Source organism: Saimiri boliviensis, chromosome 1, assembly GCF_048565385.1.
Source record: "Saimiri boliviensis isolate mSaiBol1 chromosome 1, mSaiBol1.pri, whole genome shotgun sequence".
Lineage (NCBI taxonomy): Eukaryota > Metazoa > Chordata > Mammalia > Primates > Cebidae > Saimiri > Saimiri boliviensis.
The window spans coordinates 191,197,099-191,225,021 of NC_133449.1; the positions used below are offsets into that span (position 1 = coordinate 191,197,099).

The 27,923-nt window shown below is 35.8% G+C and overlaps 1 protein-coding gene and 1 pseudogene across 2 annotated transcripts in view; both read left to right on the forward strand.

The window, feature by feature from the left end:
• Positions 1-27,902, forward strand: part of LOC120363563 (olfactory receptor 5B21-like) — a 35,424-nt pseudogene extending 7,522 nt beyond the window's left edge.
• The window catches only part of DTWD2 (DTW domain containing 2), a 231,033-nt gene that overhangs the window by 132,126 nt on the left and 70,984 nt on the right, over positions 1-27,923 (forward strand). The gene's annotated exons all lie outside the window — the stretch shown is intronic.

A 27,923-nucleotide genomic window follows, 5' to 3' on the forward strand; every position in this document is an offset into this window, starting at 1 on the left:
GATAAGCTGTTTATGAAATATTACCAGAAAAATATAAAGAGAAGTAACTTTTTACAGTTTTCATTTTTTTTCCTGCTCATCTGTTTAATATTGGCTACCTTATCGTGACTAAGGAAATAGTATGCTAAAGTCTATGGATGAGGAAAAGTACATATTTTTAATTAATAGAAAGTCATTTCCTAATCAGCTAGGGAACTTTGTTTTGCTTTATAGTTCTGTACTTTGAAACATCTCAGTTCTCATGCTAAAAGTTCATTAAAAATGAACATTAAAAGTTCATTTTTAATGAACTTTTTTGATGGATTTTTTAATGTTTAATAATTAACTACATACAAAGTTATATCCATATCATATTTTGACTTTATATGATGTAAATATGTTGAAGAATTCAAACTGAATGTATGGACTTTGGATTCAGCAATATAAAGGGGCGAACTTTGATTCTGAATCCTAAACAGACTATTTTGTTCAGTATTCAGCTCCCTGAGCCTTAACTTTCTTATTTGTAAGATGGGCATAATAGCACCTATCTCATGTGAATTAAAAGCTATAATATACCAGAAGATTCTAGCATGAATCTTACACATAGTACTTTCTCTCTATACATTAGTTTTTTACCTTTTTATCATCCCGTAATCCCCTCTCATACTTTCATTTAAATTTTGTTGCTGTCTCGTCTTTAATCATCAGGCTAATTCAAGTTTGTCACAGTGGAGAATCGCACAGAAGTAACAGAGTTTATCTTCTTGGGATTAACAGATGACCCCAATCTTCAGATACCCCTCCTCCTGGCATTTTTATTCATCTACCTCATCACGATGGTTGGGAATCGGGGAATGATGGTGATCATCCACTCAGACTCCCATCTCCACACTCCGATGTAGTTCTTCCTCAGTAACTTCTCCTTTGTAGACTTGGGTTACTCATCAGCTGTAGCCCCCAAAACAATGGATGCATTGCAGTCAGGGGACAAGGTCATCTCCTACAATGGATTTGCAGCTCAGTTCTTTGTGGGGTTTGCCACTGTTGAGTGCTGCCTTCTGGCCTCCATGGCCTATGACCGCCATGCAGTGGTATGTAGGCCCCTTCATTACACCACCACCATGACAGCAGGTGTGTGTGCCCTCCTTGCTATTGGTTCCTGTGTCTCTGGCTTCCTCAATGCCTCTATCCATGCAGCAGGCACCTTCAGACTCTCCTGTGGTTCTAATGAGATTAATCATTTCGTCTGTGACATTCCTCCACTTCTGTCTCTCTCATGCTCCAACACACGCATCAGCAAGTTGGTGGTCTTCTTTGTGGTTGGCTTCAACGTCTTCTTCACCCTCCTGGTCATCCTCATTTCTTACTTCTTCATATGTGTCACCATTCAAAAGATGCGTTCTGCTGAAGGGCGGAAGAAAACCTTCTCCACCTGTGCTTCCCACCTCACTGCTGTGTCCATCTTCTGTGGCACAATCATTTTCATGTACTTACAGCCCAACTCCAGCCAGTCCATGAACACAGACAAAATAGCCTCAGTGTTTTACAAAGTAGTGATTCCCATGCTGAATCCCTTGATCTACACAGCCTTAGGAACAAAGAAGTGAAAAGTGCTCTCTGGAGAATATGCAACAAACTTTACCCCCAATAATAAGTGTGAGTGGGAAGTAGGTAAGCAATTAAGGGATAAGCTTTCTCTCACTCCTAAAGGCCATCATGACTTTTAAGGTTTGGCTGGTTTCAGTTCTTTTTTCCCCAAGAACAGTGGTTACTTCTGCTATCAGAAGATGTAAAAAGCAGCACATTGAAAAGTCTTATTCACAAAGATAATCTTGTATTTAGTGAACAGCAGCATGAGACAGTTAAGCTTTTCTTGATTTAGTTTTTTGATGTGGATCAAAGCAGAAGACGGAAGCATACAACTGAATGTGCTGAATTTTCTAACCATATTTTTAACTGTAAGAATTTTTCATTCATTATTAAACTTGGTGTAGAGATCCCACTTTCATTTATAATATTTATCAACTAAACATGCAGTATTGTTTTTTATTTCTTTGTTCTGTGAGTTTGAAAGTTGGACTTTATAATGTGGACAAAGAATGTTTCAATACTTTAAATGATATTTCAGAGAAAGTTGTAATTTAAAGGAAAGGGCACTAAATCAAGAGTCAGGTGGCTGAAGATTAAATCCTTCCAACCTCATACTCTCCCTTCCCTACGCACATTCCTGCCCTTACTCACTGGTCATGTGCCTTTGCAATTGCCATTCCATTTTGCTAAGGTGTTGGGGAAACAATAAACCTTGTTGTATACAGACGTATGGAAACATTTTAATAGATGAATGACTTTAACCTTTATTTGGAGAGCCTACACTGTCTTCTGTGTTTCTTGTTTCTAACATAATTACCAAAACTTCCAGAAGATTTAGAGAAAAAAAGCTATTTTCCCTAGAGCTATGAAAAAATATATTTGTCTTCTGAATTAAATGCTTGCATTTCTTAGCACCCTTAAGTTTGGTGATTTTAATGAACTTTTAACCTGAGAACTATGAGATGAGAACTATGAGCCAAATGTAAATATATCACAGTAGTTACCATTTCGCCAGCCTCTTAACCATTTCAAACTGATTTTTTTTTCTACTTCATATATTTTTCTTCATGTACGGCAGTCTTTTTGAAGGCAAATAAAAGCTTGGACACAAAATATAAACTCTGGTATATTATTAAATCTAGCACCAATGTGGGAAGCAGTTCTATCCTTTCTTTAGCTGTGTTGTACTTTTACTTAAAAAAAAAAACTCTTTTATTTGGCTGAAGATAGGTCAAGGAAAAAACAAAGAAATTATTTTGCTGTTATGCTAAAACATTTTAAAGCAAATCTTGGCTGAAGTTGCATTTCAGAATTTACTGACTGATTGTTAGGAGGCAAACTTCCTCGTATGCTTCTTACTTTTGTGTGTGTGTGTGTTTTTTTTTTTTTTTTGAGACGGAGTTTCGCTCTTGTTACCGAGGCTGGAGTGCAATGGCGCGATCTCGGCTCACTGCAACCTCCGCCTCCTGGGTTCAGGCAATTCTCCTGCCTCAGCCTCCTGAGTAGCTGGGATTACAGGCACGCGCCACCATGCCCAGCTAATTTTTTATATTTTTTTTTTTAGTAGAGATGGGGTTTCACCATGTTGACCACGTTGATCTCGATCTCTTGACCTCGTGATCCACCCACCTCGGCCTCCCAAAGTGCTGGGATTACAGGCTTGAGCCACCGCGCCCGGCGTATGCTTCTTACTTTTAATAGTAACTCTTTTTTTTTTTTTTTTTCTCCCAGACAGAGTCTCCCTCTGTCTCCCAGCCTGGAGTGCAGTGGTGCGATCTCGGCTCACTGCAACCTCTGCCTCCCAGATTCAAGCAATTCTCCTGCCTCAGCCTCCCAAGTAGCTGGGACTACAGGCGCATGCCACCACAGCCGGCTAATTTTTTTTTGTATTTTTAGTAGAGACGGAGTTTCACTGTGTTAGCCAGGATGGTCTCGATTTCCTGACCCTGTGATCTGCCCTCCTCAACCTCCCAAAGTGCTGGGATTACAGGCATGACCCACCGCGCCTGGCCTAATAGTAACTCTTAAAACAGAGATAGGAAACATGTTTGGAGCTATATATTACTATATGATTAAAAGGACTTCTGGAGAGCTGTGCTATTATATACTTTCTTTTCATAATTATTAGTAAGTATTTTAGTTCAGAAACTGCTTCCCAATTTGATGTATTCTTCATAAATCTTGTTGGACATTTTCCTGTCAATATGAGATCCTCTTCCAGGGTGTTTTTCTCTGTGGCAAGAAAAAATTAGAAGGTAAATCCTTCCTTTTGAAGGAAATGTGACTGGTTGGCTAGTCTGTTTACTTACACATGTATTTATCAGGCAAATTTAATTCAGCATATTTTTTGTGCTAATCCCTTTGTTAGGTGCAAATACAAAGATGGGGGAAAGGAACATTTCCATTCTGAAGGATCACAGTAGAGTTGAGGGGGACAAATGCACAAATATAATTATGATACAGGATACCAAGAACAATGCTAGTACGTATTTTGGGAGAAGAGAAATATCATGTATCTTGGCAGGGGAAATTACGGAATGATTTTTAATGGAGGCATATTACCTACTTAAAGAATATGTAAAAGTCATTCAGGGGAAGATGAGCAGAGAAAGAGAAGGACACTTATTTATAGAGGGCAAGGTAGGAGCAAAGTTCCAGAGAAGAGAAAGAGCATCATATATGTAAGAAACTATAGGCAGATCAGGGTTTCTTGCAAAGTAAGGAAATGGCAAGAAAAAGAGCCAGAGAATAAGATAGAGCCTGGATTGTGGAGGGCTTTTTAATGCCATCGTTGGTATTAATGCATCATGTTGTTTAAGGGAAAGATCCTTGACTGGACAGACCTGGGTTTACCTCTTTTCTCTTTTATTAGCTAATTGCTTTGGGCATGTTATGTACCTGTTTTTGAGCCTTAGTCTCCTAATTTGGAAAGAGGAACAATTACATATGCTTTGAAACTAATTAAATGAGATAATAGTATTTATAAAACTATGTTAGGTACTTTGTAAATGCACAGTATCAGGGCTCTGGATCTGCTCCTCCCATGAGAATGTCCAAAATTATCTTTTCCTCTCAAGCTGCATGTCTTCTATGTCCAAAAATACTGTAATACAATGACTCAAAACCTTTTTGAACTGGAATTTTTTTTTAACTTAAAAGTCATAGGTCTCCTTTTTGTATGGAGTCACACATACATTACTTAACCACAGAAATTGTAGTAACTATATCTGTTATTAAGGACTTCTTTATACAGTAGCTATGCAGTCGATTCAAAATAATGGAAGAGCATTGAAATGTATATTTCTTCTTATAGGAAAAGACTTCTTGAATAAGATGTTTTCGTCTATGGTTTAGTCCCTACTTGGTTTGGTGCACGATGACATGTAATTAAGTTAAAGATAGAATGCACGGTGGAAAGGATTCAGAAGAATATAGGCAGCATATAATTTATACACACTTGATTTGTAGGAACATTCTCTTGTGGAGTCTTAATGTAGAACTTCTACCTTTACTCTTTGTTTTTATAATTCAGGACATTTAGGGGAGCACAAAGTATATAGCTAAATAACCTAAAGTAAAAGCCATGAACCAAAAAAACATAATGCAATGTCCATTTGTGTTACTGAGGTTGCCATTGCCTGTATATAACAGAATATGTGACTAAACGTGCCTTGAAGAAATACGAGCTTTCTCATAAAAAGTCCAAAGGTAGGCAGTTCAGGGTTGGCTAGGTCAGCAGTTCAGCACCATCAGGGTTCTATATCAGTTTTTCAAATGGGAATGTCCAGAGCAAGAAGCAGGAAGAATAAGGGATATTCTTCCTGTGTTTCTTTTCAACATCTCTCTCTCCTTTTATTAGATAAAACTTTTCCAGAAGTGTCACATTAGACTTCGTTTTAGTTCTCATTAACAAAAATTGGCTCATATGATCACCCCTAAAGGAATCACTGGAAAAGAGTAATGGGATAGCCACGGTTTGCTTGTAGTTACTATGATTCATTCCCCGATGCTAGCCCCACCTTCTCTGAATACATTGTTAACTGAACATCTAACAAATTGGTTCTGGTGGCAAGGAAGGTGGGGTAATTGCTAGGTAGAAAATCAACATTGTTTTACCAACTAAGAAGTATAATGATAGAAACCGGTATGTATGTATAGTATTTGATATTTTTTCAAAGTAAATTATATTTTAGGTGGATTCCTGTTTTGAGATGCAAATTCAATATCTTCACTTTTTTTTTCCTTTTATAATCACACTAAAAGACCTGTATACAAATGAAGACAATGAAGTAACCAAAGCTGCCTTGATACCTTCTCATATCTGCACCATTTCTAACATTCTGTTTGTTTTACCCTAGGAACAGAGACCTAAAACTCCCTGGATGTAAAAGGATGCCCTCCTTTACTCACTGTGCTCCACAGTCTGGCTTTCTAGCTTTTCCTTGTACATGCCACTATTGCTTAGCCCAGTAGTCCCCAGCCTTTTTGGCACCAGGGACTGGTTTCCTGGAAGACATTTCTTTTTTATGAATGTGTCTATGGTTTTGGAATGAAACTGTTCCACATCAGATCATCAGGCATTAGTTAGATCCTCATAAGGAGTGTGCAACCTAGATCCCTCGCATGACCAATTCATGGTAGAGTTGGCGTTCCTATGAAAATCTAGTGCTGTGGCAGATCTGACGAAAGGCAAAGCTCAGGTGGTAATGCTCACTCACCCACCTGTCACCGCTCACATCTTGCGAGGCCTTGGACCAGTACTAGTCTATGACCTGGGGGCTGGGGACCCCTGGCTTGCCTCCTTTGCTGTTGTTACTCACTCTGCCTGGCACTTGCTTCCTTAGATCCCTGTGATTTTAGCTCTTTATAATTCAGCTCTCAGCTCAAATGTTACCTCCCTAAGCAGAGTCTTTCCCCTCATTACTCATTCTAAATGAGCCTCTCCAGTTACTTTCTGTTAGCCCATTTTGTTTTCTTCTTGTGACATACCACTAAGTGCTATTATTTATTTGAGTTTATGTTCATTTTCTGCTGTTTTGGCTATACTGACCCATGACACAAGAAACTTCTCCCTTGCTGTCTTTGTCTTATCTCAGTCTCTTTTCTAGGTACCAGACACATAGTTGGTACTCAATAAATGTTTATTGAAAGAAAAAATACTGAGAAATAGTGAGTTTGAAATTATTCTTTTTAGAAACAATTTGTTTAGTTAAAACCTATGTATTTGGCTTATCAGCCAAACTGAGGGTGAGGGTGAGCATCTTAAAGGGTAGCTATTGCAGTAGAAGGCTATGCTACCTCTATAAGTAGGACAAATTAAAATAATACCTTTGAGCAGGACCAAAATTTGTCTCTGGGAAAAATTTTATATTTCTGCACCTGATCTGAGCACTGTTGAAATGGATAGATGAAGCCCCAAGAATGAAATTTTTTTAAGTGGGTTTAACCAAATCCTCACTGTAATCATAAAATTTAATTTCATGGTATCATTAGAACATCAGACTTTAGGCTAAGTTAGTTTCAGGTGAACCTACCAATGAAAACTGCATTGCACAATGTCTGCTTAAATGATTTAACTCTAATCCAGGTAACTATTGGGAGACATTTAGCAACAACCATCATTTCATTTTTAGAACCCTTCAGTGTGAAGGCGTTTTTAAACCAGTAATTAGTAATTAGAGAACATTGTCCTTTAAAGTCCATTTCTACTGTAAAGCAATAAAGTCATGCATACAAATGAATTCTCATCCTTCTGACTTCTGTTGAGAAATGGAGGCAGTTTACATTTAGCTTGCCCCAAAGTGGATGTAAATTTAAAGTCAAAAGAGATAAACCAGGAAAAAATGTGCAACTTATATAATGTAATCATTTCTAAAAGTGAAAAGACCATTAATCTTACAGAAGAATAGGCAGAAGATTAATAGACAGCTTACCGAAAAAAAAAAAAAAAACTAAGTTTGAATGGGCCCTTAGACATATGGCAGAGGCTCAACCTCTCTCCTAACAGGAATGCTGCTTATTAAAATTATACTGAGATACCATTTCTGATCTATCAGATTGTAAAAAATCCTAAACAATATGCTCTGTTACAAACTTGTGGAGAAACATGTGTTTTCATGTATTATTTGTAGGAGTGTTACTACTCTATTGAGGGTAATTTGATAATATTTAGTGAACATTTATATAAAATTTCCCTTTAATCGAGCAATCCCTAGGATTCCAGCAGAAAGATTAATGCAATGCTATTTATTATTATTATTTTAAATAGCAAATGAGTAGAAAAACAAAGCAAGTATCAAAAAAGTGGATTGCATGAATAAACTATGGTATAGGTACACAATCAATTATTATACTGTTATAAAAAGAAAAATAAATATGAAAAGGAATGATATTAAGAGTAACTTAAATGAAAAGTGCAAGGTACCAAAACAATGTTTATAGCATACGTTTCGTGTAAGAAAGGAAAGAATGTTAATTTATATATGTTATATTAAGATTACATTTATACAATACATATTATAAACACACTATGCCTTTATATAATATATAATGTGTTGTAGCAGATAATATAACATATATTCATATATATTTATATTAATGTTTTGAGACAGGGTCTCACTCTGTAATAGTGCAGGCTGGAGTGCAGGGGATGATCACAGCTCACTGCAACCTCAACGTCCTCGGCTCAAGGTATCCTCCTCCCACCTCAGATCCTCAAGTACCTGGAACTGCAAGTGCATGTTACCACACATGGCTGAATTTTGTATTTTTTGTAGAGATGGGGTTTTCTCATGTTGCCCAGGTTAGTTTTGAACTCCTGGGCTCAAGTGATCCTCTGTCTCGATCTCCCAGAGTGGTGAGATTACAGGTGTGAGCCATGGTTCCTGGCCTGTATTTTTTATATACGAAGTATTTGTTCATCTTTGTATAAAAAAGTAGTAGATGGGCAAACCAAAAATGTTACCTATGAGGGAGGAAAGCATTAAGTAGAGGTGACAGACATTGAAGCTAAACTTCCATAAGTTTATCTTATTACACAGTTTGACCATAAGTTTATCTTATTACACAGTTTGACCATGCAGCTATGTAAATATTTTTTATGAATAAATAATTACATAAAATGACAGTCATTAAAAATGAAAGTGAAGGAAACAAATGAACCTAATTATTAGTGCTGGGGCAAAGATGACAGCAAAACTAATGACATTATAGTAAAAGGCTGCAGGAGTCAATTGAAGGGATCCATAAGATGGGTTAATTTGAATATCTAAAATATTAATTTCTGGAATGTATCAAAACATTAAAAAATCCATACTATATGAAACATGTAAAACATACTACATGAATTCATGATACTTTAAAAATAAGTGAAAAATCAAATATTGATCTTTATTGACATTTACGAGGTTATCAACTCATTACTTTGAAAATAATGAATATGTGATTCTTTTCCTTTAGTTATCTTGCCTTTACTACAGAAACTATATTTCAGGGTTGCTAGGTACGTGAAGAGGCTTTTTTTGTTATAAGAATTCCAGCAACATACAGAGGAAATTAGACCTAGAAAAATTATAGTCATGCAACCCTCCACTGAAATAATAGTTTTAGGAAGAGATTATCAATAGATGCTCAACCAGTAGGTGAGTGAGTAGAAAACTTTATTATGGAGGAGTCAGGGTGTTGACACTTAAACTAACGATGAATTTTAGTACCACTACAGGTGGGATGACGAGACATTATGTGCCTTATAATGTGATACAATGGGAAATACTCAGCACATCACCTTTGAAATAGTCTGACTTGAAATAAGGAATTGGATGATATAAAAGAGGCTTAGGAAACCTAACAGCTAACTGCAATGTATGGACCTTGTTTGGATCATAGTTTGAAAATACCAGCTGTATTTGTTTTGAGACAGTTGAGAAATTTGTTTGATGATACTAGGGTATAACTACTAATTCTGTTAGGTGTAATAAAAGTGTGGTAATGATTTTAAATAATAATCACCTATACTTGTATACAGAAGCTTATGAGAATCAAGTAGCAAGAAGTTTGTAATTTGCTTTAATATAGTTTTAAGAAAAGATGGTAAGGAACTAGGGGGGTTAGAACAGGCAGGATTGACAAAATGTTGATAATTCTGGAACCTGCATAATACATACATAAGTCTTTATTGTATTATTTTCCTTTAGGGTATGTTTGAAAAGTTCAGTAATACAAAGTTTTTAAGTTTGTGAAGAACCTCTAACTCACATGATTTTATGAAATAGACACTGAGAATGACAATCACAGTTTTCTCCTGAGAGACTTCTCACCAGCTCAAAGAGTCCTTATTAAAGTACATGTCTGTGTCAACATGAGAGACTTGGGTGAGGAAATCTATTACTGAAATTATATAGCTTATCTGAATATAGGTATTCTTTTCTGAAACATGTAAATTCCATTGAATACCTTTTCTCTAAATCAACCCTCTTATTTTAAATGACAGAAAAAGATATCATTTTGAAGTATTACAAAGCTCTGCAATCACTCTAAGGCCAGAAATCTTTTTTTTTTTTTTTTTGGCCACATGAAAGTATCAGTTACACATTGCCACATACTGCTGTGTACCAAACAACCACAAAATCTTTTTTTTTTTTTTTTTTTTTTTTTTTTTAGAGAGAGAGAGTCTTGCTCTGTCACCCAGACTGGAGTGCAGTGGTGCAATCTCAGCTCACTGTAAGCTCCATCTCCCTGGTTCAAACAATTTTCCTGCCCCAGCTTCCTGAGTAGCTGGGACTACAGGTGCATGCCACCATGCCTGGCTAATTTTTTGTATTCTTAGTAAAGATGAGGTTTCACTGTGTTAGCCATGTTGGTCTTGCTCTTCTGACCTTGTGATCCATCCGCCTCAGCCTCCCAAAGTGCTGGGATTATAGGCATGGGCCACCATGCCTGGCCTCAACTACAAAATCTTAGTAGCATTACAACAATAAGCTTATTGCTCCAACATTGTGGTCACTTGGGTATCTTCTAGGCATTTCTACTAATCTTGGTTGGTTTACTGTTAACTAGCACAGGCTGGCTAGACCACTGATATGATTTAGCTCAGTTCTACTTGTTTCTCATACACCTGTAAACTATCCCAGGTGTATTCACTTGATGATGGCAGATATAAAAGAGGAAGCAGTAAGTCCAGTTGCACAACAAGTTTTCAAGTGTTTGATCTAGAGCTACCTATTCTCTACTACTGAGGAAAGACTTCTGTGTACTCTACACAGTACGATGTGAATTATCAGGTCTTCCACTCTGGCTAGTGGGAAGAGACAAGCGCCCAGCACTGTGTGTCTGCTAGCTACTGTTACCTTTTCTTTTAGGTGACTTTGATGTTCAGATTGCTTAAACACAATATGAAAAGCAGTAACCATAAAGTAAAATATTTATAAATTATATTTCATTAAAATCAATAACTTATAATCATTAAAAGACTATAGAGTGAAAACATAATTCACAGTGAGAAGATATTTGTAATATATAAGGATTCTTAAAAATTAATAAGTCAGAAAGCCCATTATTTGTAAAATGGGGTAAAAGACTTAAACAGGCATTTCACAAAAAAAGATATATGGCCAATGAGCATATGACAAAATTCTTAATAGCATTTGTCATTAAGAAAGTGCAAAAAATCCCCAACGTAAAGCCAAAGTAAAAATTTTCATTTTGTAAAAGTATATCAAGCCTGACACATATTAAGACATACACTCTGTATTATATATGTATCCATATGTACACAGAAGTTATACCTAAGTTAAAAAAACCCACAAAAGCTTAACAAACACATCTACACACTCCCACCACATGAATAGGAAAGTTCACTCACTCATCTAGTTGGTGGTAGAGACTGCTATTAAGATCTCTTAAAATTTTCATCCTTTTTTTTTTGACAGAAGTACATGTGTGCATCTACATTTCTTTGTTTATAACATGAACAATAAAAATCTAAGCCTCTTTGGAATAAAGGATATAAAATAGCTTTATAAATTGATGAGTAATATAGTAAAGAAAAATACGAAATATGCACAATGAGAAACGATTTTATACCTACTGGATTGGCAAACATTTTTAAAAGTATGAAAATACTACATGTAGGAGATGACATGGAACAAATGGAACTCTTATTCAGAACTGAAGAGTGTATATAATATAACTACTTTGTAACACAGTTTGTCATTGTTTCATGATGATGCAAATGTGCTTAACCTAGGACTTAATCAGTTCCACTCCTAGATGTGTACTCTAGTGATACTTTTGTACTCCTAGACTAGGATATGTTTAATTATTATTACTTCGTTTATAATAGCAAATAACTTTAAAGATCCCATATCTTTCAGTGAATACATAAATTGCGGCAAATTCATGGACAAGGATACTGTAAGATAGAAATAAAATGAATATACTGCAGCTATAAGAATGATATGCATTAATACCTGAGATACAGTGTTAAAAAGATAAAAAGACAAGTCGTAGAAGAATACATACCCTTTTTATAAAGTTCAAAAATAGACAAAATTGAACAATGTCTTTCTTATTTAGGATACCAAAATGTAAGAGAATTATTAAAAATTTAGAGTAGTAGTTATTTCAGAAAAGGTAGAGTTTATTAGGAGAACTTTGACTGTTTTATTACGGGCCTTCTTAAATGCACTTGGATGGATCTTGGTTCTCTCTCTTTCTGTCTCTGGAGTATACCGGGAGGAGCATACTGATACTGTCAATCATTTCAGATATATTCAGTTTCCTAAATGGTTATTAGAGGATTCAAGGATGTCAGTTTAAGTGTTATACTTCATAACCCAGCTATTACCGATTCTATCTTATAAATATTAAACATTTTATAATTATATTTTAAAAGTTAAAATGTGAGAAGAGTAAATACCTTGAAGTAAATAGTCATTTTCTCTGGCTGGTGACATTGCAGGGCACTTCACTTTTTATATTATGCATTTCTAAATCTTGTAGGTCTTTAATAATTAATATGCTTTTTTATATTTAGAAAAAATAATTATAGAAAGTAAAAAAATGCAAAATTTTAACAATATATTTCTAACAAGGATGGTAAGCTTGAGTTATATGCTATTCTATTAAGCTACCATGTCAATCTTAATACTAAGGATATTTGTTCTTGACAATCACCAGGCCCAGTATTTACTCCCACTGCAGACTTTCAGATGAACATCTTTATCTTTCGTCAGTATTTTAATAAGTCTAAATTTAGGTTCCTGTTTTCTTTATTGGTATAATATTCTTAGGTTTCTGTTTATATGCAGTATTATTAAACAATTGCCTGCATTCAGCAGGAATAGGCTAAAGAAAAATAATAAATAAAATGTTAAAAAGTTTCATATCCCTCACTTTAAATAAAAGTTAATTTAAAAGTTGTGTGATAAATATCCCTTGCCTACAAGACACTGTTTTTTTAAGAATCTCTTTTAGGACCTATAGCCAAGTATAAGTATGTAACTATAAAGAAGCTGCGGCAAAACGTTCTACCACAGCTTCTTATAATTACATAATTACACTTAGGTTTAGGTCTGAAATTAATTTTTTTTTTTTGAGACAGGGTTTTGCTCTGTCGTTCAAGCTGGAGTGCAGTGGCATAGTCATGGCTCTGCAGCTTCAACTTCCCAGGTGCAGGTGATCCTCCTGCCTCAGCCTCCCAGGTGACTGGGACTACAGATGCGTGCCACCATGCTTGGCTAACATGGCTAACACCTAGGCAACTGGCCTGTTACCCAGGCTAGTCTCAAACTCCTCCCACCTTGGCCTCCTGTTGCTGAGATTACAGGTGTGAGCCACTGTGCCAGTCAACATTTTAATTTTAAAGGAACAAAAATGTAAATTACATGGTTATTAAAACCATATTCCTATGATTGATTTAAAATCTTTTAAAAAGTTGAACTTTATATAGAATGTGAAATATTTTAGAAATATATGAATGATGTCATTGATAATGAAACACTAGTTTCCCATAGTATCAAGTTTATACCTAAACAGGTACATGGTTGCGTTGACAACCTTGAAGGTTATGATATATCTCCATTTTTATGGGAGAATAAATAAATCTCCATTTTGATGTTTCTGTGTGTGTTTTCTTTTGTATGTATGTGATTAGACAAATATATTAGTTGGATAAAAGTTCTTTTTAACACCTACTTTTCTTATATGACTATATAATTTTTAAAATTACATGTTCTCTTTAGAATTTTTTTTCTAAATGAGTGCTCTAAAAATGTCACTCTAAGGCATAATGTTTGGAAAACATAATTTATTTTTGCTCTTGATGTAGATTTCAATAACACAATAAGTTTTGCTCCGGTTGAATTTTTCCTGTATCCTAAAAGAAATTAATGACAATATTTTGATGTAAGGTTTTCAGATTTTGCATTATTAAAAAGATTAGAGTTGCATAAAATAAAAAAAAGCAATTCTTTTACTAGTCCTAGGAAAGGATTAGATAAGCATGATGTATTTTATAAATTAAACACAGTTCTTATTTGGATCAAAAGTCTAAGGAGTTTTTATAGATTCCCAAGTTAAACGGAAATATGTTCCATTTTTCATAATATGAAAAAATGTCTAAATTTGTAATTCTTGTAATATGTGTGCTCTATCTCCACTTTATAAGCTTACCAAAGTTTCTCCAGAGTTATAAATGATGACTAATAATACTTGTTTACCAATTTAAAATTCTCCAACTAAAAGTTAATAATTGATTAAAGTAGTTGTTTATCAACTTTGTAAGCCTGAATTCAGACACAAATCCTTAACCTTTTTAAACAATCCCTTTCTCCACTCCTTATCCCCACATATTCTTCCCCAGTAAAGTCACAAAACCCCCGAAATTTAGGTATTAAAATTTTTACATGTTTTAGATTCAGAGGGTACATGTGCAGGTTTGTTACAAGGGTATATTGCCTGACGCTTAGGTTTGGGGTCATCTAGGTAGTGAGTATAGTACCCAATACATAATTTTTCAGTCCTTGCCCTCCTTCCTTCCTCCTGCCTCTTGTAGTCCCCAGTGTCTTTGGTTCCTGTCTTTATGTCTGTGTGTACCCAGCGTTTAGCTCCCACTTATAAGAGAGAACATGCAGTTTTTGATTTTTATGTTCTATGTTAATTTGCTTAGGATAATGGCCGCCTTTTGCATCTACATTGCTACAAAGGACGTGATTTCATTCTTTTTTGGCTATATAGTATTCTGTATGCATATGTACCACATTTTCTTTATCCGATCCACCATTGATGGACATCTAGGTTGATTCCATTTCTTTGCTATTGTGAATAGTGCTGCAATGAACATATGAGTGCATGTATCTTTTTGGTAGAAAGGCTTATTTTCCTTTGTGTATATAGCCAGTAATGGGATTGGTGGGTTGAATAATAGTTCTCTTTTCAGTTCTTTGAGAAGTCTCTAAACTGCTTTCTACAGTGGTTGAACTAATTTACTTTCCTACCAACACAGTGTATATGCATCTTCTTTTCTCTGCAGGCTTCCCAATATCTGTTATTTTTTGACGTAAAAAAGTAATTTCAGCTTGTATTTTAGATTGGGGGTACATATGAAGGTTAGTTACATGGGTGTATTGTGTGATGCTGGGGTTTAGGGTATGAATGATACTGTCACCCAGGTAATGAGCGTAATACCTGATAGGCAGTTTTTTAGTGCTTGCCCCACTTCCTCTTTCCTCTCTGTACTAGTGTCCAGTGCCTGTTGTTCCTGTATTTATGTCTATGTACACCCAGTACTTAACTCTGACTTACAGATGAGAATATGTGGTTTGGTTTTCTGTTCCTGCATTAATTCACTTAGGTTGATGACTGCCAGCTGCATCCATGTTGCTGCAAAGGACATGATTTCATTCTTTTTTTATGAATGCATAGTGTTCCATGGCGTATATGTACCACATTTTCTTTCTTCAATCTATCATGGTTGGTTCTGTGTCTTTGCTATTGTAAATAGTGCTGCGATTAACATATTGTGTTGATACTGTGTCATGAGAGAACAATTCGTGTGTGTGCGTGTGTGTGTGTGTGTGTGTGTGTGTGTGTGTCTGGATGTGTACATAAATATGTATATATATATATCCAGTAATGGGATTTTTGGGTCAATTAATAATTTGTTTTTAATTTCTTTGAGAAATCACCGCACTGCTTTCCACAGTACCCGAACTAATTTACATTCCCACAAGCAGTGTATAAACATTCCCTTTTCTCCATAACCTCTTGCAGGCATTTGCTATTTTTTGACTTTTTCATAATAGCTCTTCTGACTTGTATGAGATGGTATCTCATTGTGGGGTTTCTTTTTTTTTTAAACAGGGTCTCACTGTGTCACCCAGGCCGCAGTACAGTGGCACAATCTCAGCTCATTGCAACCTCCACCTCAGGTTCAAGTGATTCTGCTGCCTTAACCTCCCAAATAGCTGGGATTACAGATGTGTACCACTATACCCAGCTAATTTTTGTATTTTTAGTAGACATGGGGTTTCACCATGCTGGCCAGGCTGGTCTCCAACTCCCAACCTCAGGTGATTCACCCACCTCGGCCTTCCCAAGTGCTGGGATTACATGTGTGAGCCACGGTGCCCAGCCTCATTGTGGTTTTGATTTGTATTTCACTAATGATTATTGATACTGAGCATTTTTTCACCTGCTTGTTGGCCACATGTATGTCCTCTTTTGAAAAATGTATTTTCACATCCTTTGCCCACTTTTTAATGGGGTTCATTTTTTTTTTGCTTGAAATTTCTTTAAGCTCCTTATAGAGTCTGGATATTAGATCATTGTTGGATGCATAGTTTGCCAGTAGTTTCACCCATTCTGTAGGTTTTTTGATTTGCTGTGTTGATAGTTTCTTTTGGTGTGCAGAAGCTTTTTAGTTTAATTAGATTCCACTTGTCAATTTTTGCTTTTGTAGCAGTTGCTTTTGAGGACTCAGTAATAAATTCTTTGCCAAGACTGATATCCAGAGGGTATTTTCTAGATTTTCTTCTAGGATTTCTATGGTTCTTGGTCTTATACTTAATTCTTTAATCATCTTGAATTATTAATATTATTATTATTTTGAGGTGGATTCTGACTCTGTCACCACAGCTGAGGTGCAGTGGTGCAGTCTCGGCTCACTGCAACCTCTGTCTCCAGGGCTCAAATGATTCTCCGGCCTCAGGCTCCCAAGTAGCTGGGATTACAGGCATGTGCTAGCATGCCAGGCTATTTTTTTTTTTTTATGTATTTTTAGTAAAAACAGGATTTCACCATGTTGGCCAGGCTGATTTCGAATTCCTGGCCTCGAGTAATCTGCTAGCCTTGGCCTCCCAAAATGCTGGGATTACAGGTGTGAGCCCCCCTACCTGGCCATCTTGAATTAATTTTTGTGTATGTTGATATGTAGAAGTCCAGTTTCATTCTTCTGCGTATAGTTAACCAGTTATCCCAAGATCAGTTGATTGCAGGGATGTGGCTTTATTTCTAGATTCTCCATTCTGTTTCATTGGTCTATGTATCTGTTTTTGTACCAGTACTATGCTATTTTGGTTACAATATATAGCTTTACAGCACAGTTTGAAGTCAGGTAGTGTGATGCATCCAGTTCTATTCTTTTCGCTTAGGATTACTTTGGCTATTAGGGTTCTTTTTTGTTCCATATAAATTTTAGAATAATTTTCCCTAATCCTATAAAAAATGATGTTTGTGGTTTGATGTGAATAGCAGTGACTCTGTACATTGCTTTGGTCAGTATGGCCATTTTAATGATATTGATTCTTCCAATCTATGAGCATGGAATGTTTTTCCATTTCTTTGCATAGTCTTATTTCCTTCAACAGTATGTTTTTGTTCTCCTTGTAGAGATATTTTACCTCCTTGGTTAGATGTATTTGTAGGTATTTTATTTATTTTTTTGTGGCTATTTTAAATGAGGTTGTGTTCTTGATTTGGCTCTCAGATTTAATATTGTTGTTGTTTAGAAATGCTACTGATTTTGTATATCAATTTAGCATACTGAGACTTTACTGAAGTTGTTTACCAGATCTAGGAACCCTTTGGCAGAGTCTTCAGGGTTTTCTAGGTCATAGAATCATATTGTCAGTGAAGAGACATAATTTGACTTCTTATCTTCCTACTTGGATGTCTTTTATTTCATTCCCTTACTTGATTACTCTGGCTATGACTTCCAGTACTATGTCATAGGGAGACATAGTGAGAGTGGGCATCCTTGTTTTGTTCCAGTTCTTTTTTTGTTTGTTTGGACTTTTTGATCTCCAAGTTTTGTTCTAGTTCTTAAGGGGAATGGTTCCTGTTTTTGCCTGTTCAGTATGATGTTGGCTGTAGGTTTGTCATACATGACTCTTATTATTTTGAGGTTTGTTCCCTTGATGCCTAATTTGTTGTGAATTTTTATCATGAAGGAATGCCAGATTTTATTGAAAGTATTTTTTGAATTTATTGAGATGATCATGTGGTTTTTATTTTTAATTCTGTTTATGTCATGAATCACATGTATTGATTTGTGTATGTCAATCCAACCTTGCACACACCACAGTTTCTTTATCCACTTGTTGATTAATGGGCATTTGGGTTGGTTCCATGTTTTTGCAATTGTGAATTGTGTTGCTATAAACATGCATGTGCAAGTATGTTTTTTGTATAATGACTTCTTTTCCTCTGGGTGGATTCTCAGTAGTGGGACTGCTGGATCAAATGGTAGTTCTACTTTTAGCTCTTTCAGGAATCTCCACACTGTTTTGCATAACGTGTGTACTAGTTTACGCTCCCACCACCAGTGTAGAAGTGTTGCTTGTTCACCAGATCCACACCAACATCTACTGTTGTTTGATTTTTTTTATTATGGCCATTCTTGCATGAGTAAGGTGTTATCGTATTGTGGTTTTGATTTATTAATGATGTTGATCATTTTTTTCCCTTTTGGTATTGATTTATGTTATTATTCCATTCTCATCTGAGAATATATGGTATTATTTTGATTTATTTGAATTTATTGAGATTTGCTTTATGGCCAAGTATGCAGTTAATCTTAGAGTTTGTTCTGTGTGTTGATGAGAAGATTGTATATTCTCTGGTTGTTGGGTGGCGTATTTTGGGGATATCTACTGGGTCCAGTTGGTTGTGCTGAATCTGTTACAAGATTTGATGATCTATCTGATGCTATCATTTGTATATTGAAGTTCCCTACTATTATTATGTACCCGTGTAAGTCTTTTTGTTAATGTAGAAGTACTTGTTTTATGAATTGGGCTGTTCCAGTGTTTGGTGTGTAATGTTTAGGATAATTAAATCTTCTCATTTATTTGAACCCTTCATCATCATATAATGACCTTTTTGTACTTTTTTACTGTTGTTGGTTTAAAATCTGCTTTATCTGGCATAAGAATAGCAACCCCTGCTCTTTTTGTTTTCAGTTTGCATTATGTATTTTTCTCTATTTTTTTCCTTTGAGCCTATGGGTGTTATTACATGTGAGATGGGTCTCTTGAGGACAACAGAAAGATGGGTCCTATTTTTTTTCATCCAACTTGCAACTTTTTGCCTTTTAAGTGGGGTGTTTAAACCATTGACATTCAAGGTTAATATTGATATGTGAGGTTTTAATCCTGTTATGGTATTATTAGCTAGTTGCTTTGTGGTCTGAATTGTATAGTTGCTTTATTAAGTTTGTGGATTATGTACTTATGTGAATTTTTATGGTAGCAGATAGTGTTCTTTTGTTTCCATATTGAGAACTCCCTTAAGGATCTGTTGTAAGTCTTGTCTAGTGGTGACAAAGTCCCTTAGCAATTGCTGGTTTGGAAGAGATTTTATTTCTGTTTTACTTATGAAGCTTACTTTGGCTTGATATGAAATTGGTAGGAATTTCTTTTCTTTAAGAATGCTAAAAGATAGGCCCCCAGTCTCTTCTGGCTTGTAGGCTTTCTGCTGAGAAATTTGCTGTTAACATGATGGACCCCACTTTATAAGTGATCTGACCCTTTTCTCTAGCCCTCTTTCTTTCACATTGATCTTGGAAGGTCTGATGAGTATGTTTCTTGAGGATGGTTGTCTTGTACAGTATCTTGCAGAGGTTCTCTGACATTTTTGAAGTTGCATGTAGTGAGACTGGTAAAATTTTTGTGGCTTATATCTTCAAATATGTTTTCCATGTTTACTGTCTCTCTTAGGAATTCCAGTGAGTCATAGGTTTTGTCTTTTTACATAATCCAATATTTCTTGGAGGCTTTGCTCATTTTTACAATTATTTTTTCTTCATTTTTGTTTGACTGGTTTGATTCAAGTTACTGATCTTAAGTGCTGAAATTTTCATCTCAGCTTGGTTTAGGCTCTTGTTAAGGCTTCCAATTATATTTTGAAATCCCTATAGTGATTTTTTTCCATTCCAGAAGTTAAGTCTGTTTTTTTCTTAAAATGGCTATGTCATCTTTCATGTCTCTGATGGTTTTTCTGGCTTCCTTGTATTGGATTTCAGTTTTCTCTTGAATCTCATTGAATTTCCTTGCCATCCAGATTCTGACTTCTTGTCTGTCATTTCAGACATCAGTCTAGTTAAGATCCATTTCTGGGGACTTAATACGATACTTTAGATGGAAAGAAATACTCTGATGTTTTGAATTTTTAAAGTTGCTATGCTGAGTCCCCCTTATCTGAGGAAGCTGGTGTTTCATTTTCTTTTGACGTAGCCGTCACTTGGTTGATGCTTTTGTTTTCATGTTTTCTCCCCTTGATGGTTTGAATATGGTGTATATTATGTATAGGTGATTGGCATCGTTTCTGAGTGCTGTCAAAGGGCTAAGACCCTGAGTTTCTTAGCTGTGATTAGTTCCTTGTTTGGGGTTTCTTGGGTGTTATGTTGAAGAAATTTATTTTTGTTTGGTGCTGTAATTCAGGCATCAATTCAGTAGATGGCACTTAGGAGAAAGGTTCTTACTCAGCCATGTGCCTCTTGTATTTCATTGTGTGTGCTCTGGGAAGGGAAGGTGGGGGACAGGAGATGACTCCCTCACTGAGTCTGTTCTTAGGCCTTGGTGTAGCCTGCTTCAATTGGGGGCCTATTTTTCCTCAGCCCCATGGGAGCTTTGGTGGGCTGTGCTTGCTGTTCCCTTAGGGGTTGTACAAGCCAAAGGTTAAGTTACCAGGAGACCCACAACTCCCTGGGGACCCGCTGGTCCTCTGAGCTTGGCAGAGTCAGAGAGGGTCATAGTGTGTGTCTACAGGTGGACTGATGATACAGTGGGTCTAGGTTGGATGATCTTGGCAGAGTATTGATACTGTGAGGGTGTCCAGCTGGTGTGGCACCTTTAGCATAGATGTTTGCCCAACTGATGCCTATGGGGCCCACCTAGATTGTGTTCCTCTAAACTGGCACTCCCTATGTCATCTGCCTCAGGAGCAGTCCCGAATAGCTAGAGTTGTTCCAAGCCTTTTGTACCCAGATCACTGGACTGTTCCAGGTTTTTATGGGCCACAGGGCTCCCTGGGGTAGAAGCTGCAGCTTGTTAACAGGCTGTATCCTTCCTGGACCGGTCGTGTGGAGGAGGGACGCCCAGCTCCCATGCCAGAACAGAAACACTCACCACACTCTTTATAGTGTTCTGAGAGTGGGGGCACCTTCACAGACCAAGCTCTGGCCACAAATCTCTACTCAGTATCTGTGGGTGGAGTACTTAAATCCTGGAGACAAGGCTGGGCCCAAGTTTTTTCCTCTTGTCCCTTAGAGTCAAACACGAGCTATGCTGTTGGGGCTGAACTCCTTCCAGACCACTGGTAAAATACTCAGGTGAGGCAGTGGAGGCTGTGCTGTGTGGCACCTTCCTGTGGGGTGACCAAGCAGGCAGTCTTGGGAAGAGCAGGCGGACAAAGAAACATGAGGAGCAGATGTCCCTGGGTTCCATGGGAAAGGCAGCCCTGCTTTCTCCTGGCCTGCAGCCAGCAGGATCCACAACTTCTCAGAGGAAGAAGGCCAGCTGTTGGTGATGGGTGCCTGTGGTCACATTTTGCTGTAGCTGCACCGTGCACTGAAAAATCTTCTGGGGTTGGCGCAGGTTTGGCCTGCTCTCTGGGCAGGTTTTCTCTTTCCTTAGGACCTATTCAGGACTGGAAGTGTGTCCTGGCACTTGGTAACTCCATGAAGGCCTCCCCGCTTCTACCCTCTTTCACCACAGTTTCTGCATTATGTCTTTTTTGACTTTCAGTATTTTCTCTCAAAAGATCTGTTTGAAATGTGATGGATTAGTCAATTTTTTGTTTCTTTCAGTGGGAAAGGCATTTCCTGGCTGTGTCTCATCAGCCACCTTAGTTGTCCTTCTAAATTTAAGTATTAACAGCTGGATTTGGCATTGGTAATTCTTAGCTGTACTTGTTTATTTGTTAATTACTATCATCAGCACTTATTAATTCGACCAATGTTTATTGTACAGACGCTACTGTGTTGGATACTGTTCTAGATGCTAGAATACAATGGTAAGTAAAATAGGCAGTCCGTATCCAAGTGGAGCTTATGTATAGTGTGGATATGAATGGCCACTTAGATAAATATATAAGCAAATTAAGGTAAATTCTGTGAATGCTTTAAACATAGGAAACTTTCATATGGTGATTTTATTGAGGTTGGGAATTCAGAACAACCTCTGTAGAATTTGAAAACTGATGAACAAATAATAGCTAGGCAAAGAGTGGAGTCAGGAAACTTACAGGCCACCTTTAGTCTGTTATTTAGTAAGAGGGGTAGTCAAGTGACATTGATGAATGGATGACTTTTAGGCCATGGTAAGGATTTTGCTTAATGGCAAGCTATTTAAGGGTTTCAGCATGAGTCATAATGTGATCAGTTTGTTTTTTTTACATCATCACTTGGCTGATGCTTGAGAATGATTTCGAAATAGGCTGAAGTGGAAGCAAGATGTCTAGTTAGGCATGTGCAGAGATCCAGGCTAGAGATGACGGTGACTTGGAATTGTGTACTATAACTAGGGAGAGATAATTACTCAAAAATAAAAGCCATGCCAGTAGTTACAAAGATTTTCTGTTTTTGTGTCCCTGGGTTGAATATGTTGACCTTGCCCAATGGACAGATAACTAATTAATATAGATGGAATTAGGTTCTAAATATTGCAAATAAATTAAATTTACACAACTGTTATATAGATTAAGGAAGCAGTGAGAATTCTAGTAAGATAATAGTGGGATAAACTATGGGAGAAGCATTAAGCAGATGGTGAAAAACAGCAAGAATGAATCACAATTTGTAAATGATTGTTTTTCATCATAGTGATATTTGTATTGTAATTATTGCTTTCTACAAAGAAGGGTGGCATTAACATAGTAGTGTTTTGATTAACCACCTAATAGAGCTTCTATTTAAATTATTTGAAAGATGAATGATGAACTTTAGGAAAGTTCAGCTGTAATTTGAAATCAGAATTTTTTTCTTATGAAGAGAAAAGAATTTCCTGTAATTTGCTAAGAATTTTCCACTTCATGCTATTTTTCCTCATTCTTTTCACTCTTCATTGCCATTTTTGGTATTTAATCACTTTTTTGAGGGTGGCAGTTCTTAAGTTTATATGTATCAAAAACTAATTTATTTGTCAAACGCAGTATCTAACATTTATGCACATATTTTTCATATTACAATGCTGATGGACTTATACCATCTTCCCGAAGAGAAGTATTATATGTTATTAGCGGGTTTTGCATGGAAATTTATGTTACTCAGACTGTGTTGAAATGGACTAAGAATTCATTCAGTTTTTCGGTTTCATTTTCTCTCTTAAATAGTCTAAACAGGTAATTGACAGAACCAGTGTAGGCATTAGCTGATATATCAATACGTCGCCTACACTTGAATGGACAGTAGAAAATTTAACTTTAATAAGGTTAATTTCTACAATACCACAAAATATAATGCATATTATATTTATCTTTCACACATTTCAGCTCTCAAACAATGCTTATTGTATGTTTGGGTTTTTAAACATACAATAAGTGGAAGCAAGATGTATCTATTTATGCCCCTGGCACTTACTGGGCTGACAAAAATAGTAATTCATGCTTACAATTTGACTGATCATTGTTCCTTAAATGACAGTTGAAATGTTATGTTTATGTGTATGTCTATTTGACATTACATATGCATTTTTTTTTTCATTTTGCTGTACAATGGAGAATGAAAAGAATGTAGGAAGTGTACATGAGTCTTAATTGGGGTCCTGATAGTGCTCACCTAAAAAAAATGAGAGATATAGTGAAAATTCAGTAATTTTAGAACCTGAAGTAATTTTAAGGATAGATTTAAACCCATTATTTCGTGTAGTAGGAAAACGACACTTAAAAGCAAGTGAGCTATTCAGGGGCACACATATAATGATGGATAACTGTCCTCTGTTTTTCAATTAGATTTTAGTTTTTTGCATAGCAGAAAAAACTTCGAATGGGAAACTACATTTATTAAGCTAATATTTATCATTAGAATTTCTAGTAACACGTTTTATGTTCATAAAACATATGTGTGAAGTAAAAAAAATACTTAAAAAGTTAACTTTCTTGTAGCCACTGTTCACGTCAAGAAATAGAACATTTTAAAAATATTCTGTATCAAAAGGTCTCTGTTGCACTCTGTTACACTCCCTTCACTACCTTTCTGTTATTTCCCATGGTAATCATATACTGATCTTTATTGTAATTATTTGTTTTTTTAATAGATGTATATGTCTTTAAATAATATAGTTTTGCCTATTTTTGAACTTTCTATAAATTGAACCGTATTATGTGTGCTTTCTTGTATTTTGCTTTTTTCAATATTATGTCTTTAAGATTCATCCATTTTGTACTTTGTTCATTGTCATTACTGTATAATATCCCATTATGTGAATGTATCATAATTGCCTGTTGTTAATGGGCATTTGGGTTGTTTTCACGTTGGGGCTGTTGTTATAAGTGTTGCTATGAATATTCTTGTGATATATGCCAGTGCACATGTGCAAGAGTTTCTCTCATGTATAATATAAGTGAGTCATGGGTTAAGCATCATTTCCATTTTACTAGATTTAACCAAAGTATTCTAAAGCAACTGTAACCTTTTATACTCTCACCAACAATGAATGCAAATTATCATCTCTATCACATGATGACATCAGGTATTTTAAACTTTTGCCAATATTTTAATATGTAGTAGTAAAATTTTCATTTCCCTTATATTATTAGTCATTTATATTTTCTCTTTTCTAAAGTGCCTATATGTACCTTTTAACCACTTTTTCTTTTGGCTTTTTGGCTGTTTTTCTAACTGATTTCTAAGAATTCTTTATGTATTCTTGCTCTGAGCCATTTCACAGTTATGTAAGTTGCAAATGTCTACTATCTTTTCTGATTGTCCTTTCACTGTTTTTCTTTGGTTGTGTTTTGATAAATGGAATTTTGGATTTTAAAGTGGTTGTAATTTTTAGTCTTTTCTCATGAACAGTGTTGTCTGTATTATCTCTCATAGTTTCTTATATTATTTTCTAAAAACTTTAGAGTTTTGCCTTTTACATTTGTCTTTAATCATCCTGTAATTGATGTTTATGTTTAGTGTGAGCTATGGGTGTGGTTTCACTTTTTCACTACCCCTGCAATATGACGCCCACCATTTACTAAAAAAAATCATTTTTAAACCCACTGCTTAGCAGTGTTATCTGTGGCATTTATCATTTTTGCATATATGTGAAAATATATTACTATGCTTTAAATTCTCTTCTATTTTTCTCTGTGCCAGTTTCATAGTGTTTCGATTAATGTTGCTTTATAATAGGTCTAACTGGTAGAGCAAAATCTGTATTTTTCTTCAAGAATATCTTGATATTTTTACCCTTTGCATTAACATAATTTCAGAGTCAGCTTTGTGAAATCCCCCAAAAGTATCTCTCCAGATTTTTATTGAGATTACATTAACTCATAAATCAGTTTTCCAGAATTGCCTTCCATTCCATGAACTTAGTGTATGTCTCCTTTTATTTAGTTTTTTTTTTTTTTTTTGTAAAGTTATTCAGTAAGGTACAGACTGTTGGTGGGAATATGGATTGGTATAGTCAGTATGAACAACAGGATGGTGGTTTCTAAAGAAATTATAACTACCATGTGACCATACATACAGTCTTTTCTGGGCTGAAGGAAATGAAATCACCATCTTCTAAAGGTATCTGCAATCCCATGTTCTTTACAGCATTATTCACAATAATGAAGATATGGAAGTAACCTAAGTATCCATCAATAGATGAATGGATAAAGAAACCATGTTACATATATACTATGGAATGTTATTCAGCTCTAAAGAAAAAACAAGATCCTGCCATTTGCTGTGGATGAACTTGGAGGACATTATGCTAAATGAAATATGCCAGACATAGAAAGAAAAATATTACATGATCTTACTTATATGCAGAATCTTAAAAAAATCAAATATAAAGAGTCAGGGAATGAAATAGTGGTTGGAGAGTTAGGGGGCAGGAAACCGGGAGATGTGGGTCAGAGGATACAAAGTAGCAGATATATAAGATGAACAAGTCTGGAGGTCTGATGTACAACATGAGGACCACAGGTCATAAAATTGTTCTGTATATGGGATTCATGCTAAATGGGTAGATTATAGCTGTTCTTGTTACAAAAATTAAAAAAGGGTAACTGTGAGATGATGGGTGTGTTAATTTGCTTCACTTTAGTAACCTTTTTGCTATCTATATGTATCCCATAGTATATTGTATATCTTAGCTGTACAAAGTAGAATTTATTTAAAAAATAAAGTACAGAGAATAATTATTGAGACACTAACATGTAAACATTTATAATTTTACATGTTTGGTTCAGTTGTTGTCCATGAAGAGTCAAACAATTAGTTATAAATAAGCCAGGGTCTTCAAAGCTCTATTACTTGGCAACCCATGGTTTTTTCAATTAAATGTCATGTACTGCATATTATTCAAAGGACCTGATTATCTCATATGTCTCTCTGCCACTTTTACTGTCACTAAATAAATTAAACATGTTATACATGTGCAGAGGTAGAGGAAGATAAAAGAATACATTAAAAACGGGTAGATACAACAAACACTAAAAGTCAAGAAATGAAAATTTTTTATTTTAAAAGTATTTCAAAAATTATTGTGAATTCTTGGTCTCTCTTTTCTGTCTGTATTGTTTGGGAATGTTTTTAAAGAAGTATCTAAAGATAGAAATACAAGATCTAGTTACTTTGGTGAGTATTGTGTATTTTAATGATGCTCAGACCATGTACTTAAAGGGTAAAAAGGGTGAAAATCTAAAATTTTATTTGTCTCAAAATATTTCTTTAAGGAAAATATTCATACCTTTTATAAAAAAAAACTACAGCGACAACATTTTAACTCTAGCAATATTTACTTGGCCAAGTAACTCTTTCTTCTCTATTATTCAGTAAAATCGTTCCCTTTTGTTTCTCCTGCTGCTTAGATTACTTTCTGTCTACCTATTCCATAGCTTTAATTCTTCCATCCTTTTGTAAAAGCTGACATTCTTTTGACTTTGTCCTCAGTTCAATCTCGTCCTATACCCATGACTATTTTGTCTGACTTTTTATGTAGTAAAGCTGATCTGCTTCACATGTATTCATTACACTGTGAAGAACACATTGCAAATCACTCTACCATCATGCTCATTAACATCAGCATCAGTAGTATCATTTACATCAACATTTTTGCTAGTATTGAGTGCTTTTCTTTTCTTTTCTTTTCTTTTCTTTTTGAAAGCCCGATTATCTTAACAAAACAAAATATCTTGTTCTTGAGAGCTTGGCTTTGGCATCTTTTGCCAAGTAGTGCAAACACCCCTTCCTTGTAGATACTGAAATGGCAAAGCATTAGGTGTTGCTACCAGCTCCTGACCTTGCCTCCATAGGGGTGAAAGGGTAACCACCCAAGAGGTTCATTTTGCCCACTGCCCAGGTAGAGCCAATTTATCAAGACAGAGGAATTGCAATAGAGAGTTTAATTTATGCAGAGCCACTGAAGTTGGAGTTTTATGACTCAAATCAGTCTCTCTGAAAATTCAGAGGCTAAGGTTTTTTAAGGATAGTTTGGGGGGATGGAGGCTAGGGGATGTGTGCTGCTGATTGGTTGTAAGGTTTATTGCCGAGTTTAAAATGAGGAAACTGAGGCCAATATAAGAAAATGAAAATCCAATTTATTCAGCTCCTGGGCGAGGTTCCATGGTCCTGCGGAAAGGGGCCAAGGAAGTAGCACCAACTTCCTGGGGCATGGGGTTTTTATGGCTAGGAGAAACGAGCAACAGCTGGG